The 18,942-nt window shown below is 40.4% G+C and overlaps 1 long non-coding RNA gene across 1 annotated transcript; it reads right to left on the bottom strand.

The window, feature by feature from the left end:
- Window positions 1-223: 223 nt before the first annotated feature.
- LOC139592083 (uncharacterized) lies at window positions 224-8,657 on the bottom strand. Its single transcript, XR_011679893.1, has 2 exons — window positions 1,729-8,657; window positions 224-516 (listed from the first exon to the last, which is right to left on the bottom strand). It is a non-coding gene; the product is annotated as an uncharacterized lncRNA (long non-coding RNA).
- Between the last annotated feature and the right edge of the window lie 10,285 nt (window positions 8,658-18,942).

Here is an 18,942-nt window from a genome sequence, read left to right as displayed (position 1 = left end):
TTCGGTTTCTCAGAGCCGCTGTCGCAGCCGCTCCCCAGCCCCAAAAAGTCTCCCCAAAGGGGCGGCAGTGCCAAAACCCGGTGCCCCGAAGCCCCCGCAGAGCCCCGGCGTGGGTGGCAGAACCTCCACGTACAGTTGGGGTAAAGCGCGAGAAGTGCTGCCCTTTTTGTGCTCTCTCCTAGGGTGAGTGAGCTATGAATAGGCATCAATCCCATCCTGTCTCTTTTGTTTGACCTTTTACTTGAATTTATTTGATATTAATCAGAGTATCTGTTAATAAAGAAGCGGGAGGGTCTACTCGTCCGAACTCTTCTTTCAAGGAGTCTTCAACTGTGCATTTTTAAGGAGACTGCCTGTGTTAGTAAGGATTAGACACACTCCTCAAGGCTGTAGGGTCTTGTACCAGCTCTTTAACACACAGACAAGTGTTTGAGGTTTGTTAATAAAGTATCACAGCCAACATGACAGCATCAAAGATTTCCAGAGGAAGGATCATCTCAGGAATGTGAACATAACCTGCAGACAGATACAGAAAACAAATATAAGCACATGTACCTTTTAACCCTTCACATCCTCTCTGATATAAAAAGCTGTCATTTATGTAATTCTATGGTGGGGAAGGGAATGAATCTTTAAACTGGTAAAAATTTCTGTGTTTTGAGATCTAGCATTAAAGAATTTCCAAGGAGGACAACTGGCATTTGTATGGGAAATAAAAATCTCCCCTTACATTTGATACTGCACCATGTTCGGGATGGAAACATTTGGATGTACCCCTCCCTGACTGTGTTTACACAGACAAAAAAAAGGTAGAAGCAAACTCAAACTGCAGTTTTTCTGGAAAATGCTTTTCTGAAGTGATCTGCAATGTTCTTTATAAGCATACCATATATGATTGCAATTATTTAATATTAATTATTATACTAACTCTATTATCACTATTAATATTATTACCAACATTGTATAAAATTTTAACTTGCCTGTGGCCCAATTTGAGAATGCCATATTTAGTATGTGTAGGTATCAAATTTCCCACAGTTTTGGGGCAAAAAGTATGAGGCACTCAAGACAAGACACATTCCATTATGCCTGTTCCATTCTCTTCCTACATAATTTTCTCACATCGTTACTTTTATCTATAGAGAACATGTCAAGACTAGAACATTTCATAGCTGCTCTCCTGTTTGAATTTCCAAGTCCTAATTTCCAAGAAAAGACTAAGCTCCTTTCTTTCCTTTTCTCATTTTCCTTGGTTACATACATACGTATACATTATTAGGGAGGGATGGTAATCTCTAATTTGAGCAGCAAACATCTGCAGTTTCTTCCTCAGAATGAGAAATGTTTAGAACTGTAATGTTGACACAGTCAGTCTCTGCAAAGCTACAGTGGTCTTGTGTGGCTACACACACGCTGTGTAATCTTGAAATTTTAATCTTAGTGTTTGCTGCTGCCAGCATTTCCCATGCATGTTTTGGATTCCTTACACCTACTGCTTGATCTTCCCTGTCTTTCTGAGTCACCTGTAGTTTGCTGAAGTATTACCTTCCCTCTTGTAAGGGACATACCATTTTTATTTGAGCCCTTAAGCTGGCTAAGTACACAAACATGTCAGTTTTATCTGCCTGCTTTTAAATACCCTCTCTCCATGGCCTTTAAGGTTTCCATCAGGCTATTTGCCACCAGGCAAAAGCAGAAATGAAATAATGTTTGGAATTTTTTGCATACATAGTGACTTGGAGTATGTGTTCTCTTTGTGGCCTCTCTTGTTATCCAAAGAGAATGTAACATTTATTGTTAATATTTTTCTGCTTTCTTCTTTGTTTTAACATCTCACTAGAAAGAAAATACATAAAATACAATAATTGCAAAAATCCAACTTAATGGGTTTCAGATGTTTTCATCTAAACTGCCTACTCCAATAGCCAGCAAATCCAGCTTGCCAGGAAAAGCAGCACTGTCACGTTGAATTCTGTCAGATCTTCCTGTATTTCCTTACAGATAAATAAATATTCCCTGAGTGGCCTTGATTGTTAAAGGCAGTGGGGTATGTGCATTAGTAAGGCCAGTAAAGTTCAGAAGACTGCCAGTTCAGAGTTCCATAGACAATTGTTTAAAAATTATTTTTCAACCAGGTAAAATCAGTGTTAAATTCTTCAGCTGACCTGTTGATCTCAATTTGGGCTGGGTTTATGTTCAAGCAATCATGCCAAAAACCCATCACCAAAGATCTGGAGAAACAGACTACATTGGATTAAATAAAAGTTATTTAAAAGATAGCTGAGAGTTGAAAGTAAACCCTGTGGTTCTGAGCTTCCCAAGTGTGGTTACAAGCCCAGTGCTGGTTCTGCCTCCCACAAGCAGACTGGAAGTGTTGTGCTAGGGGAATAAAAAATGACAGAAGCTTTCTGTAAACCTTGCACCCCAAAAGAAAAATCAGAAAGTGTGGATTAAAAATTTACTTAAACCCCATCTTGGGAATGAACTCCACAGGATCTTATGGAAAGTATTAGCAAGGTCTCTAGGCCCCATTTTAAGAAAAATTATACTTTCTCTTTAAATAACCTTTAAAGTATTACCGTGGGTGCTGGTTTAGAAGCTTTGTTCAAACCTTCTGAGCCCTCTATTCATCACTGGTCAGACCCCTTTGAGGAGGCTGTGTCCAGTTCTGGGCTCCTCAGTACAAAGGCTCATGGGCACACTGGAGCAGGTCCTGGAGCAGCCCCAGAGATGGTGAAGAGACTCAAGCATCTGGTAGGAGGAGAGTCTGAGGGACCCAGGCATAGAAGCCCTGGGGGTCATTTCAATGTGCATTAATAGCTGGTGTGGAAGTAAAGTACAGCAGCTGAGGAACAGACCCATTGCCAGCTCCATTGCATCTGTTGTAAGAGTAATTTTTGGCAGCTAGAGTCATTACCCTTTAAATTGCTGCAGATAAATCTGAGCAGTGCTCAGGGATCAGATCTTTTAAGTAAAAGCTCCCATTTAGTTCATAAAGGAGAAGAAAGCAAGGGTCCACAATACCTCATAACTTTCTTCTGCTTTCGCAGTGCAACTAAATTGATGTTCAGTTTTGTCGGGGTCTGAGTGGGCTTCATGACACCTAGCAATGTCAAAAAAAGTTTTAAACTAAGTATATTTTAACAGCTTAATACTCTGCCTTTAAGCAAAATTAGGGAAGAGAAGTAATACATGATTTTATAACTTTTTATGACCAAATGCTTCTTAATCTTCAGCAATGGATGAGAAGAAATGGCTGCAGGTTGTGCCAGGGAGGTTTAGATTGGATATTAGGATCAAAGGATTATCCAGCATTGGAGCAGGCTGCCCAGGGAAGTGGTGGAGTCACCCATCCCTGGAAGTATTTTAAAGATGTGTGAATGTGGCACTTGATGACATGGTTTAGGGGTGAGATTGGCAGTGTTGGGTTGATGGTTGGACTCCATGATTTAAGAGCGATTTTTCCAGCCTAAATGATTCTATGATTCTGTGATTTAGAGCTTCTTTAAAAATCCTTTAATATTTTAATATCCTGGATATTAAAATTCAAATGGAAAAGCCTCTTTTAAATATGGTTCACCTTAAATATGACAGGTCTCCTCAGTTTCTACAGAGAGCATACTACGTCAAGAGAGCAATGTCATCCCAAAGCAAAGATCAGCCTTGCCTGAAGAGAAAACTTTTTTTGCTTTCTTTTTGATTAGGTGAGAAGGTTTTTGCAGTAAGTGTTTGATGGCATTATTTCATTTTTAGATATATTTTGGTGCATTTTTATAATGTACTTTTAAAAATGCAGATGGTGATTTTTTTTCTCATTTTTCTTTACAAGTGTAATCAGTATAACTCTTAATTTGTCTGCATCATGTGTTCATGATTGGAAGATTGCTGCTATCAGTGTTCTTAAAAGCATAGAATTAATAAATGAATGTTTAATGAATCTCAGCTAGGTGGCATTGGAAAATGCATTTCCATTCTCTAAGGAATTTATTCAGGCACTGAGCTGAAGAAGCTGCTTTACCTCATTTCTTTGGTTCTCTTAACCTAGAAGGAGTCTTCAAAATGTCACTGTAACTCCTTACACTATGCAGGTTATATCAGGAAATATCTCATGAAGATTTACCACAGCAAATTCTGAATAAATTTATGGAACACCTCATTATGTACTACTCTTAATGAGCAGTCTTTACTTTACCTTTAATTCTGCACCCTTATTTTCTGCACCCTTTTTCTTCCACTGACACATTTGTACTAAAAGATGTGATTCTTGTTGTTGTTGTTGTAGTCTCCTCTTCAGAATCCAGCTTCTGGCAGCACTGAAAGACACATTTGCTTTGCTTTCTGCTTTGGTAGTAAACCCCACGTTGGTTTTGGGCAAAACAAAGGTGCCTGACATGAGCAAACAGAAAACACTACAAATCATGTTTCTTCACTTGGGCCCTGTTCACTGAAAGCCAAGTTTAAATTCATGAGGTCAGATATCTGTGCACTTGCAGAGTGTGCTGGAAGGAGGTGTCTTTGCAGGTGCTCACCTGCCGTGCTGCACCCAAAGGATTCTGTGAGCCTGTGGAAGCAGCTGCTCCCAACCCTTCCCTCAGCACATTCAGCTTGCACTGCAGTTGTTTTTAACATACTGTTCAAACTCTCCAGCCAAGCCTCATCCAAAAGAAGCATAAGATCCAGAAATAACTCCATATTCGAGTTTTGAGAGGGATTATGAGAGGTTTTCTGCATAAAACTCTAGTATGATCTCAGCGGATGTTTTGAAATCCCCAACAAATTGCTTCTCACAGAGGCTGGATTAAGATCTGTGGAGTAAATGCAGTTGCTGGCCTGTGCTACATCACAGCAAGGAATGAGTAACAAGAACTTGAATTACTACTATTATTATTAAAAAACAGCTCACAGTTGGTAGATACGGTGATGCTTCAGTCTTTCAGTTCTATTGTACAGATTGAGCTACAAAGGTTAGAGATGCTCCTGTAATGGGCACAGGAGCCATATAATCTCCCTCTGGCTTTTAGTACTCCTCTAGATCACAACACTGAATCAAAAACAGAAGAGAACAGACAAGCCTGAGGATTTTGGCAAAGTAATTTTTTTCCCAGAGACCACATAGCAACTGGTGGCTACACGAAAACGAAAAAAAAATAAGGGGGAGATTGTGTCTCTGAAAATTCGTGCTGTATTTGGTTTTCTTTTTTTTTTTAATAGCTTATGTACATTTGGGATGCTATATTGATTTTGGCTCACCTGAAACCTTTCTATTATAGATACTAATTCCTTATATTTTTCTGTCACATATATTTTTGCTACCTCATTTTCTTTTCAATATAGCTCCTCCTGAATTGATGCTTTTCTAGGATTCAGAGGGAGGAGGCTCTGTGGGAGGGAGAAAATTTAATAGGGCTTTGTGTAGGACAATGGGCAGGTCAAGGAAGAGAAGGTGATCTTCATGTTTTAGAAGGAAGGAGAAGGACAATATCAAAATAATGAGGTGAATTAAACAGAGGATGGAACAGCAGAAAGTGAAAGGAATGGAGACTAAGAGCCCGTTTTAGAGAAACAGGAATCAGTGGCAAGGAAATGCCTAGGGAGACAGTCCATACAGAACAGTAATGAATCTGTTCCTGCTTTAGGAACAGAATGGAAACGGGAATAAAATATTTAGAAGATTGCAGTTCTACCAGCCTGCAGTGTCTTTCATTAGATTATTAGAAGACATGCACCAAGGAACATTCTTTTACTTATTTACCTGAGGAGTCATAAAGTGATCAAGGATTGTCTGACTGGATTAGCTTCGGTGTTTTGCATATCAAGTCACTCAAACTGCCTACTTTGCAAAGCAGCCAGGTGCTCTAAGACAGTAGCTTATTGTTAAGTATCAGGCACTGTGGAAGCCAGTATTTCCTGAAGATACAAATCTTTTACATAATCCTTTCTGTATTATCCCCTATATGCTATACCCACTAGATTTATGAAACCAGTGATTTGCCACTGATCCAATTACTCCAGTTAGCACCAACTGAAAACAAAAAAAGTACTTGCACCTCAAAATGAACATCTAGCTAACCCAGGGGAGATAGGAGATCAGAAGAAAATCTGCAATTTGGTAGCAGGGACCCTATATTAGGATATGGAATTAAGGCAAAATGAGGAGATAGAATTAAGGAATTAATTGAGCAAAGTTGGGTCTAAACAATCTCCATTGCATCATGTCCATCTTGGTTTGGTAACACTTGCCCAGATGGTAATACATTGATAGGAGGTGCTACTGATGTTACAGCAATTCATCTGTGGAAGGAGCAACAAGGGACACGAAGCCAGTCCCAGCTGTTACCTCGATGAATAGTCTGTGTGAAATTCATCTTCTTTACGTTGATAAGAGATGAATTGCAGGATGAGTCGATGGAGTTGTGTGGTGACTTAAATACGATGTCAAGTGATCACCCCAAATGTTATTAGTAAAAGCAAGACTATTGTTATCTCTGCAGCTGCCAGCCACATACTCACCTGCCTAAGGGATAAACTGATCCATTTCTGTTAATGAGGATTAGACACCATTGCAAAATTATTGATTTACATATGGCCAGATAAATTAAATTAAACTTGTGGTTTGTTACTGCACTTTCATAATAAAGCCCTAGCGGTATTCTAGCACTTGAAAATATTGCAAGAGTTCTGATCCAGACTATGATGCACTGCTGCCACATTATCCTGTCTAGAATTATTTTTCATTACTGCTATCTGCTGCAGAGTTTCACAAAGGTACTTAAGTATTGTTTCACTCTTGCTCTGGTATTACAATCCTAATAAATGCAAAAAGGCCCCAAAGATCCAGAGTCTTTTTTAAAACTTATTCCAGTAATTCTCATAAATCCTAAATTCACAGCAAAAATTTCAGAAGAAAACATTCCTGAGAGACTTTGGTTTTCTCACATTCATGCACAGAAGGCTAGAGAGATGTTCAGTAGGATTGTTTGAATCAATAATCTGCATCAGATGAAGAAACTGTATACTTCAGGTCAGTCAAAAATGCCAAAGGAGGAGGAAAATAGTAAAAGTTTAGCAATGAATATCATATTTTCTTGATTTTTGGTCTATTTAAGTCATGGATTCTTTTCATATGGGAAAAGAAGAGAGATGGGAGAATGCTGCAGAAATAATTGCATGACTGTGAGTATTTAACAGCCAAGTAGGCACTGGGAATCTTTAGACAGAGCTTCCCAAATCATGGCACGTGCCAGTGGTGGCACACAAACCACTGCCAAGTGCTGTTCAGGAAGAGACAAGAACTGCTGCTACCTCAGGGGCTTTCAATAGCAACATCAGGTGCTGCACATCCTCCCCTTTAGGCCTGCCCAGGGATCCCAGAGCACACAGGCAGAGGCCTCTGTGAAGAACCTGAATCCTCCTTCAGTTAGCACTTTTTGTGTGATTCACTTCCAGACACCTTGTAAATCTGAGGGAAGATGAACAGTCTAGGTTATCCCATGTCCTACACTTCGGTCACTCCAAGTGCCACGGTAGATATTATTACTTTTTTAAGTATACCTAAGTTTGCATTGTAATAATTTTTAAAATTATTCTTAATTAAGTCTCTTCTTTTAAAATAATGCAATTTTTAATTACTCTGCCAAATCCATCACTAATGGGTTCCCTGTACATTAAAAAGCTAGCTTTCTTCTGCATGTTTCCATTTCTTTGTTATGTTCTTATGAGCTTGCAAATCTGTAAGCACTTTTCTCTGTTTGCAGGCCAGTGGGGGAGGTCAGGATGTTTATAAAGACCTGGAATTCCAAAAAATTCATTTTGTATTTTAGTTTGGATTACTACCACTTAAGCGTAATGACAACATCCATCCAATTAAAAGTCCAGCTTCATTGGAAATTGGGGGTTTTTTCCAGCGAAACACGACTAATCAAAAATGTATGAGTAATGCTTTCATAAGTAAAACAAAAAAAAAAGGTAAAATAGTCTCATAAAATAAAATAAATAATGGAGAGTGAACAACTTTCTGTTCTAACATGGCCATCTGTCATTTATAAAGACATCACCCCATTAACCTGTCTAATCAACTCCATTCTTTTTTCAAAGTTGGTTAGGTAAGTTTATGAGGAGACGTGGATGTTCTCTTGATTAAATCTGTTGTAAAATGGCGTCCCTGGTGTTCTGCTTTGTGTGCATTTACACATATAAAGGTAATTACAAGTACATATCACTACTGTAAATTCCATGCTTGTCATATTACAGTACATGACATTTTCATTTCCTCCTGGTGAAAATGAAATCTGATATTTTCTGTTCAAGCAATAATGACCAATTAGAATTTGTTATTATTAATGTTTACCCAAAAGTACTCCAAGTCATGGGGTGGTTTCCTCCAAGGCAGCTGAATTTATAATGTGGAAAAAAGGGGGTTGACATGTTGCTATACCACCTTCAGCCATTCCCTCTCAAGCCTGGTTATCCCTTCAGCAAACAGGTAGATCCTTATGGAAAACCCACAATGCAAGGAAGAATATTACTGAGTTCAAGTCTGGAAATGAAAACCCTGAGATTAGCTGAGTTGGTCAGAGCCTGGTGCTAACAACGCCAAGATTTTGGGTTTGATCCCTGTATGGGACATTCACTTAAGAGTAGGACTCTATGATCCTTGTGAGCACATTCCAACTCAGAATATTCTGTGAAATCATTCCTTTCTTTCTGTGAAACCACTCTCCTTGCAGAGATTTCAGAAGTCTGTCTGACATTTCCTCCCTGGTATTTTGCTTTTATCACAGGAAGCAGAGCTCAGCTGTCCTGTGGCAGTCGGAGGCAGTTGAGTTGGACCAGTCTTGGTGCAATGTGGTTAAGTTACCTACACCAGGAGTGCTTCAGTGGCCTTGGGTGCCACCAGCAATGGGGGAAATTATTGGAAACTGACCCTCAGAAGGACTGCCCAAGAATCAATCCAAACTGCGCTGTCCCTGGGAATCACAACAGGAAGGTTTCTCTAGCATGTGGTCAAAGTTTATTGAGGTAGCTCAAATACTGAGTACATTTTAAATGCTTAACTGGTCACTTAGGGAAGCCCCAAATTGTTGTATTTCACAAAATGCCAGTTTTTTCACTACAAATTTCAGCATTTGGATTATTTTTAATTGCCTATTTCTTTTGTTTAAAAGACACATTCTCAAATCCTGAGATGCGTAGATTTACTCAGATTTATGTAGATTTTTCTAAAAAATCCTTCAATGGTGATGGAAAGCACCCTTATTTTTAGAAAGGTTTGAGTCTGAGAATGAAAACTTGTTATATTTGAAATCTTCCCTCTAAAACCTTTCCTCTCTGGAGGTAACCTGAGAGATGGACAACACACAAACCCACGGTGAAGAGAGGAGGAAAACCAGCCCTATATTCTATGGAGAGAGAGAGGGTTAAAAAGCAGTTGGAATTATGTTGGGGTATATCATAGGACAGAAAGCAGAAGATAATTTTGGGACCCTCCCTTTGGAAGATGGAAGCAGATCTGCTCTACTCTCACTGAAATTCAGTGGAGGAAGCTGGCTGGGGAGTGTTCCAACTCAAGGAATGGCCAGCACATCTCTTGACTTCCTGAAGGGTGGCTGTGGTGAGCTGGGGGTCGGTCGCTTTCTCTGGGCAACAACAGACAGAACAAGAGGACACAGTGTCAAGCTGCGCCAAGGGAGATACAGGGTAGAATTAAGGAGGAAGTTTTCACAGAAAGAGTGGTCAAATACTGGAATCATCTATCCAGGGAGGTGGTGGAGTCACCATCCCTTGATGTGTTTAGAAAAAGACTGGATGTGGCACTTGGTGCCATGATCTAGTTGAGGTGTTAGAACATGGGTTGGACTTGATGATCTTAAAGGTCTCGTCCAACCTAGAAATTCTGTGACATATCTCAGGGTATTAGAAATTCAAGGCAGCCTAAAAATATTCAGATATAAATTAAATACCCATAGCCTTGTGTCTAGCATAGAGACAGAAGAATGGAGAATCTGACTGGCCACTTTTTCCTCTTTCCCAGGTCATAAGCACCCATGTCATGATCACAGACATAATGTGGCAGCTGTTTCATCACCTTTTTCTCTCTCTGAAGGAAACTGACACTTGGAAAAACAAGGAGTAGGCTTAGATCACCTTTATGGTCTGAAAACAGCAGGATATGATACTATGCTCAGCTATTTTTAAAACTTCAAAAATTGTGCAGTTTTGAATGATTGTGCTTTACTGGCTCTTCCCTTAATACTTTTTTTTCTCAAAAGTGAAGAGAGAGAAGTATCACAGTATCAGAAGCCGAGAGTAGAAGTAGTAGTGGCAGACTAAAAACTGAACTTCTGCTTGTTCTGGCAGCCAGAAGATAGGATGTCATGAGAATTTGTGGATGCCCCATCCCTGGAAGTATTCAAAACCAGGCTGGATGGGGCTCTGAGCAACCTGGTTTAGTGGGAGGTGTCCCTGCACAAGGCAGGCAGGTTGGAATGAGATGATCCTTAAGGGCCCTCCCAACCCAAATCACTGTGTGGTTCTGTGATTCATGGCAGGGTGCTCTGAAGGGCAAAGGGCCACAGAGACTGGTCACTCTTGGATACCAGCCTCCTGAGAGCACAGGGACCATCCACCCAGAACTGCAGGAAAATGGGTGCACACAGAAGGCAGCCAGACTGGTTGAACAGGAAACTCCTAACTCAGTTCAGATGTGACAAGGAAGTGTGTGGGGATGGAAGCGGGGATGGGCTGAACAGTAGAAACAGAAGTTTTGTGGCTCTGCAGGGATGGAGTTGGGTGAAGCTACTGCACATTGACAGACAGGGTGTCAAATCCACAGCTGAGGAAATTTTAAAAAAGCTTGAATGCATAAAACCCTGAGCAACCTGACTGAACTTTCCAACCTAAATTAGTAATGATTCTATATTCTTTACAGAAATCAGAGTTGAACAGGCCAGCCTAGACCACTTTCCTCAGGGCATTGTCCATCTGAGTTTTACTCTACTTGCCATTTTAAGGAAGGCTACTTGCCATTTTAACTTAGCCTTATGAAATGAACCTAACTTAAACTCAATCCTTACTGTTTCATTTCTGGCAGTCTTTCTTTTCAATTTGTGTGACATGTATGTACCACTATACGCATTCCTTTCTTGGAGGGGATGTCAGTTTTCAAATCAGGATCTGCATTGTTACGAGGATTTGAAGATGGAATCAATGAAATCCTGATTAAATGTAGGGTAGAATTGGTTTTTTACTATAGAAATATAGGCTGAAGTCTACCTTTTTGTTGTTTCTTTCTATGTGCACAGGCAGTTTATAAATGTATACTATCATATTTTGTAATGAGAGGTACTTCAAATTCTTGTTAAAAATTGTTTCATTTTGAATATTGGTAGTTATTAAAAAATGAAAAGATTTACAAATGTTTTCTGCTAGCCAGTCAAATCAGAAGAAAAAAATCCATGTGTTGTTAGCATGATGAAAAATAAAGAATACAAGAGTAGCATGAATTTTCTACAACAATCACTGCACTTTTTATATAACATTTTATATAAATGAATGGATCCAAAAATATTTATAGCAGGGAAGTGAACTAGATGACTTCTTGATGGCTCGTCCTGTAAAATATTTCTGTGATTTTTTTTGTCAGGATATCCCATTACTGCAGACGTAAGCCCAGAGTTGAGAAGCCTTTGTGCATAAGTTCATGCATATTGAAATATGGTGAGGTCTCTTTAGTTAGACCATAGTATTTAGCTGAAAAAGGTCCAATAAAGAAGGCCTAAGTGCAGAAATAAAGATTTACATGATCTGGTATTGCAGCTGGACTGGTTTTTGATGAAAATGTCATGGGTGTTTTTTCCCCCTTTTATATTTTAGGTACATTTCCAGTAGAATAGCAAGGATATGTATCCATTTCAAAAGAATCTCTTTTTCAACTTACAAATTTGTATCTTAAAAGAGTATAGAATTAAAATAGGTGTTATCAAATGTTAGCACATAACCTCACTGTTTAAATTTAATAAATATAGCAAATGTGAGTCCTGCTTAAAGAAAGAAACAAAAACTGAAAAAAGGGTTTGGGATTCAGCTATAAAAAATAACTCCAAGTATGCACAAGTTTTTAAAGGCTTGAATTCCAGCATTACAGGAGTGTGAACATTGTTGGGGATTGGATATAGTATCATTCTAGTGATAAGTCTATTTGCTGCTTTTTGAAAAAGAATTTTCCACTAAAATTATGGCTGCCAGATTTCCTACATCCTTTGCTTTCCTCAAATATTTTGAAGGCTCCCATCATCTTAATATAAGCTGTGAAAGGGATGATTTGGCCCTGGGAGCACACATACAGCAGTTCCTATGACACTTCAGACAGCTGGTAGTCTGAAAAGCACAATTTGAAAACTCTTATGTGAGCAAATAATCATGTTCTCCACTTACTAAATTAATTTAATGGGCCACATTGTAAAATTACACTGCAAGCCATGCCTGGACCTTGAGATGAAACATGCTACTCTTCAAATAATGCTGTACAGTGAAATATTTATTTCTTGAAAGGAAAAAAAAATCACAGAAATATCTTAATTTAGCTGTGGTACCTGATCTTTCATATTTTTAACATATGGACCCAGTAAAAGTGATGATTGGGTAAATAGACAGTCAGGCAAATGCCTTTTAGACAAAAACTTTCAAAGTCTCATTTTCTTAATTTGAAGTGGGTGCTGGATAAAATGCATGAGGAAAGTCAGGTTTTTTTTGCCAACTACAGCATAGTGGAAATCTTCTTGCATAATGAAGTGTTAACTAAGTCATGCTTTTGGAGAATGATTTAAAGTGTGATTCCAGCACCAAGAGACTGTGAAAAAAGCAGGGCACCATGGTGCCTCAGTAATTTCAGCATAGGATATGCTGAGTTTGCAAGGAAAAAAGGTGGGAATGTTTGGTTTGGGATTTTTTCCCCTTCCTAATTTCCAGCTGCCCAAACTCCTCCTCTGAGATTTTTACATTTCATGCATGATTAAGTGGAATAAATTATCATAAGACTAAGTTGCATGATTGACTATAGCTCAGTTGGTAGGAGAGAAGGGGAGATTTTAAGCTGCACCATGGGCAAATTTGGAGGGCAATAACTGATAAAGAAAATTCTTAACCACCTCACTAGGGCTCTTTCACAAAATAAGGTAGGAGAATCAGATCTTTCAGAATCACATAGTAATGAGCTAAAACAGCTTGTATAAAAAGATGCATGCTATTCCAGTTACAGGAAAACTCACTAGCAATTTTATGGATGAATTCCAGATTGTTCTATCAAACATCAGGAAAAAAATCCAGGGAATTGGGAAGCAGACCAGTAAATAAAATTTTGATAATCAGTCCTTTGCTTAGGATTGAAAACAGGAAAAAGAGGAAAGAATACACAAAAATGCCCTAAAGCAGGTAAATGTGAACAATCAACTGAAGCATAACCTAAAAGAGCAGAGGATTATGGACCACTGCCCTCCCCCCCACCCTGTTTGATTTGCAGAAGTGAAAAATTAACAGGCAGTGGCCTCTTTTCCCTACAGAGGCCACATTTAATTGTACTTACACTAAGAGACCATTATTTTGCCTAAGTAGCTTTCTGCTCTTTCAGCCAGAGGGCTCTTAGGGCTCTGGCTCTACCTGTGCCCTGCAAAGCTGCAGCAGAAGGAAATGGATGGAGATTCTGGGGGAGAGGGCAGGAGTGGCCACTCCCAGGGAAGGGAGTAATATGAGAGATGAGAGGGGCTGGAAATTCACTGTGCTCCCTCTTATTACAAATGCTGGGAAGTGATCCATGCTAGCAGTATTTTTTCTTCATAATTTATGTGCTATGCCATGGTGTTTTGCTACAGTGGGATCCAAACTATTCTAAGTATTTTTAATTAACAAGGACCCATAAAGGAAGAATTATATACCCATGCAAGAAAATAGGACAGCAGGGAGGTTCTCATGTGAGCCAGGGCTCTACAGAAAATGTTGCCAATAAGGCATAAGGCTGCCTGCATCTGCACTTACAGAGTGCTGTAAATACTTTGGGTGAGTTAAATAATGTAAATTCGAAGGAAAATTGAAAGTAGAGAATTAAATACACTGGAGAAGTGCCATAGAAAAACATATGCTCACCAAAAATGAAGACTGTGTGACAAAGTCCTCATCTCCTAATTTTTTTCTGGCTAAATTACACCTGAGCTGTTGACTAACGTGACTCCCAATGAAATTCAGGTTTGACTAATCTATTCCTTAATACCTGCTTGTTGTAGGCAAAAATAAAGTGTTATACATATCAAAACCAAATATTTTTTTCCTAAATTAGAGTATTTTACTAAAAACTTAAGTGAATTTGCCATGGAAGTGGGCCATCAAGATCTGGCTGTGCTGAGGTACAGAGCTGGCTTGGCTTTTTTGCTATGCAAGTTATTTCTGTAGATATACCCTGCCTGTAAGATTTGCTAAACTAGAAGTGCAAAAACAGTTGTAGGAGTTATCTGAGAAGGGGACAGGAGGATTTAAAACAAAGAGCTTGTGTTTTACTTTGCTTGTAAGGTAAAAGCAAAGGGAAATATCAGGATAATGTGCATTATGTATACTTTATGACAACTAAAATAAAAGGGAAGATACTTTTTTACATCTGGAAAGAATAATCTTCTTGATTCAGATGCTAAATAAAATGACGATAATTCCTCCTTCAAAGATGGAGTACATAAATAAGTTATACAGAAATACTGATTTTGTTGTGCAGTACATTCATAAATATTAGATAAAAAAGGAATCACAGTTACAGAAAGCAACTTACAAAAGCTGTTGCAGTCTTTTGGGTTTTCCTTTTATTAAAATAAATTAGTAGTCTTTCTTGGATCTTTAAAAACCAATTTCTATCCACAAGTTAAACATATTTATTTAAATGGATAGCATAGATTTCCAAAGAAAGAAAGGCCCAACGTTACTGTCAGATTTATTAAGAAAGTTCCTTATTTTTATTTTAGTAGATTAAAAAATATATTTTGAATAAAGCACGGTTTATGTTGATTTACTTGATCATAGTTTGCATGGTCAATGTATAAAAAAAGTGGTCTCTAGAAAAGAATCTGTTTCGGCAGGAACTGAAAGTTTTCACTGATGGCTTAAAAAAATATCACAAGGTTACATTCTTAGGAACATTTAAAAATATCTTTTACCTGTAGCAATAAGAAAGTGTTCAAAGCTTGATGATTTAAAGAGAACTAATAGTGTTGTCTTATACATCAAGAGTCCTATTATCATTATAGTACAAGGATTCCATATTTGTTGTCTTATATATCAAGACTTCTCTTATCATTATAGTGCAAGGATTTTCATATTGCCAGAGTTTCATACCTCCTCAACATTTCTTGTAGGCAGCTCCTCTAAGCACTGACTCTTCCTGGTCCTTGCAGCAGCCAGCTGACTCCAGATCCCACCAATCCACTCTTTTATAACACTGTTCTTATTGGCTACAGGTGTGGCCTGTTAACTTCAGGCCTGCTTCTAATTTTAGTAATTGGTTCAGCTGCAACTCTTTAGGGGATAAGATTACATTCTATACCACCTTCATTTACCCATACTGGATCCCCCTACATAATAGAAATCCATTTTGTTCAGACTGGTTATCTGAAAGGACAAGACTGAACAAGACTTTCATGACCCTTTTTTAAAAAAAGAACAAAGTAATATCCTGAAGTGTTGATTGAGCTGTGCACTCTCAGTTCTCCTTGGCTTTAAAGGTGCCCTATTCTTTGTCTGCAGTGTGTGATATGGGAAGTGACTTCTCCTTTCTTAAACCTGTGTAAAGATCTTTGGGACTGATTTGATTTTGTTTGATTTAGGGAATTTGAGAACAGGAAATTTCTGGCATTTCCATTGTCCTTATCTTGCATCGTGATTATTAGCAGAGGGCACTACAGAACCACTTCATGTTGAGGAAACTCTTTGCAAAGGCCAGTCATTTTGGGTGGTATAGACAAGATCTCAAAACAGTTAATTAGTTCCATGAATGAACAAAGCTAGTGGGGAGGGCAGACTTGGCTTCTTCTATGCTTCCACAGATTTACCAGGAGCTACATAAAACATCCTGGCTTCTGAAGTAGGAAATCATATTTATTCCTAGGTGGGGGTTACAAGTCTTCATAAGGAGACAAACAGTTCCTTTTCTCACAAAACCTTTCAGCTAGCAATAGAAATTAAATAGACCTTAGCATTTAAAGTGAGAACTTCTTTAGCCCTTAGTTATTCTCTTTACACATATATTTTAAACCCAGTTCTAGTGTAGACATGCATTTCATAACTAGTTCTGACCATAGGAAATAATTTTGTCTGACACTGTGGATATGAAAACCACATTTCACAGCTTACCTTCTCTTCTGTCTCCTGCCAGTCAGTAGGAGCCCTCATGGGCCAGTCTGGTGGGACAGTGGGCAGGAACACCTCTGCTGCTTATAGCCTCTGGTGAAGCCAGCTTTATTTAGAGAAGTACCAAAGCCTAATGAAGCCCTTTACTCAGCACTGCTGATGGAGAACTGTGAAGGCCCAGGTGTGAAGGCCGATGGCATCCTGGCCTGCATCAGCAAGTGTGGCCAGAAGGACCAGGGCAGTGGTCATCCCCCTGTACTTGGTACTGCTGAGGCCACACCCCAAATCCAGTGCTCAGTTCTGGAGCCCTCACTACAAGAAGGACATTGAGGTGCTGGAGCGAACCCAGAGAAAGGAAATGGAGCTTGGGAAGGGTCTGGAGCAGAATTCTGATAAGGGAGATAAGGGTGTTTAGTCTGCTGAAGAGGAGTCTCAGGGGACCCCTCATGCTCTCTAAAACTACCTGAGAGGGGATTGTAGCCAGTTAGGGGTTGGTCTCTTCTCCCAGGTAATAAATGACAAGAGGAAATTGCCTCAAGTTGAGCCAGGGGAGGTTGAGATTGGATAATTAGGAAAAATATGTTCGCTGAAAGGGTTGTCAAGCTGTGGACCATGCTGTGTGGGTAAGTGGTGGTGTCACCATCCGTAGGGGCACGCATAACCCATATACAACCCATTTGCTTTTGCAGTTTAGATGTGGCACTTGGGGACATGGTCTAGTGGTGGGCTCGGCAGTGCTGGGTTACCACCTTTAACTCCTAAGGGTCCTTTCTAAGCTGCAGGACTCCGCGGCTCAGTGCGCGAATCCCAGCGCGGGGGCCGGCATCAGGCGCGCTCCCAGGCCGTGCCGCAGTGCATCCTTTGTGCCACCAGGCGGCGGCAGCGAGCGCCGCTCTGCCCCCCCCGCTCCCCGCCGGGCGGGCGGGCGCTGCTGCGGTGCCGCGCTCCGGGCACCAGGCGGCGCCAGCGAGCGCTCGGCGGGCGGCGCTGGGCGGGAGCGGCACCGGTGATCCACAGCCTCTGGATCGCCCTCTACTCACCGCATCCTGGTGATCCACAGCCTCTGGGACTGCCCTGCGCTCATCCCGCTGGGAGATCTGCGTTACTGCGGAGAAGTGACACGGAGAGCTTGTGCCAGCACCCAGCGCGGGACGTTAAATCGCAGCTGAGGCTGTTTCATCGCCCCCTCCGGGCAGGAAAAGCTCCTAAGGCCAAGAGAGGAGGGGAAAGGAATGAAGTGCTTTGAGGCACAGGTTTCACGGTGGTCACATAACTCAAGTACACTACAGGTACTATTGCTGGACATCATTATGGGAAATAAATACAAACGCGTACATCCTGGTCTCCACGGAGGAAATACGCTGGGTTTTGTCCCAGCTAACAAGCTCCCGATAAAATTTACTCTGAGGCACTGGGGAGACCCTGCAGGAAAGCACCCTCCAAGCTATCCCATTCCTTCAGCAATACAGACTAAGGGTTACAGGTTTGAAGGCAGTTCTTATGTGGCAATTACTCTGAGATACTTAAATCAACTTACTGTTACCATCTTGGTCCCTCTCCCAGTTAAGGAGTTGGGAAACTCCCATTTTTGCTAGAACATTTTTCCCCATTCACAGATGGAAACACTATGCAGAGGTTTTGCCGTGGAGGAGTTTGCTGAGAGTGGGATATCCTGGGAACCCAGATACCTGAACTACTCCTGCTTGCAGTCGTCATCCTGTGGGTTTCCCTCAGAGACAAAACTGAAGCAGGGAATTTGAAATGTGTTTTCCAGTTATTGGTTCCTGTGACACTGTGCAGACAACCCCTATGAGTGCTGCTGATGGGGCAAACCACAACCCTGGCCAGACACAGGATACAACAGCAAAGATCTCATCTGTCACCCACAGGCTGCAGAGTCTCAGCAGGACTTGGCTGGGACTCGTGCTTTGTGCTCTTCGTCTTCATGGAGCTGGCACTCACAGTGTCTTTTCAAGGAAAGGGAAATACTCACTAATATGAATCAGTGCAGTAGGAATTGCAACGCTGCTTCTTTAACTGGCATGAGGGTCATGTTACGTGATTTATTTCTGTACCAGAGGCCAAGGTTATATTTAATGTGCCCTTTGTATGCTTGCTGGGATTGAGGCAGGCAGAGGAGCAGACACAGGTCTCAGAAGAACTGCTGAATTCAGAGCTGGTCCTGATGATGAGCAGCAGGACACAAAAGCAATTTTGTCAGTATTTACAGATATATTGCATTTCCAATGGAGCAGGTGATTACTGCCCTGTGCAGACATGGACACAAGGGAATAACTCTGTGGGGAGACAGATTTTTGCCCATGTCATGATTTGGGGAAAGGGCATTAGAATAACTTTGCAGCTCACCTGACATGTCACCCCCAGCTTTTGCTGTTGCCCAAGATGTCTATGAGCATTTTGGTAGGAAGGGACATGATGAAAAGCCACTGTGGTCCTGCATTTGTAATTCTGTGTCATGGTTTAATCCCAGCCAGCACTTCAGTCCCACAAAGCCACTCAGTTGCTCCTCTTCCCTGGTTAAAGGGGGAGAGAATCATAACAGTA

Source organism: Agelaius tricolor, unplaced genomic scaffold (genome assembly GCF_023055355.1).
Source record: "Agelaius tricolor isolate 1412-34295 unplaced genomic scaffold, bAgeTri1.0.p SCAF_8, whole genome shotgun sequence".
NCBI classification, from domain to species: Eukaryota; Metazoa; Chordata; class Aves; order Passeriformes; family Icteridae; genus Agelaius; species Agelaius tricolor.
This window is presented reverse-complemented; position numbering and strand designations above follow the sequence as displayed.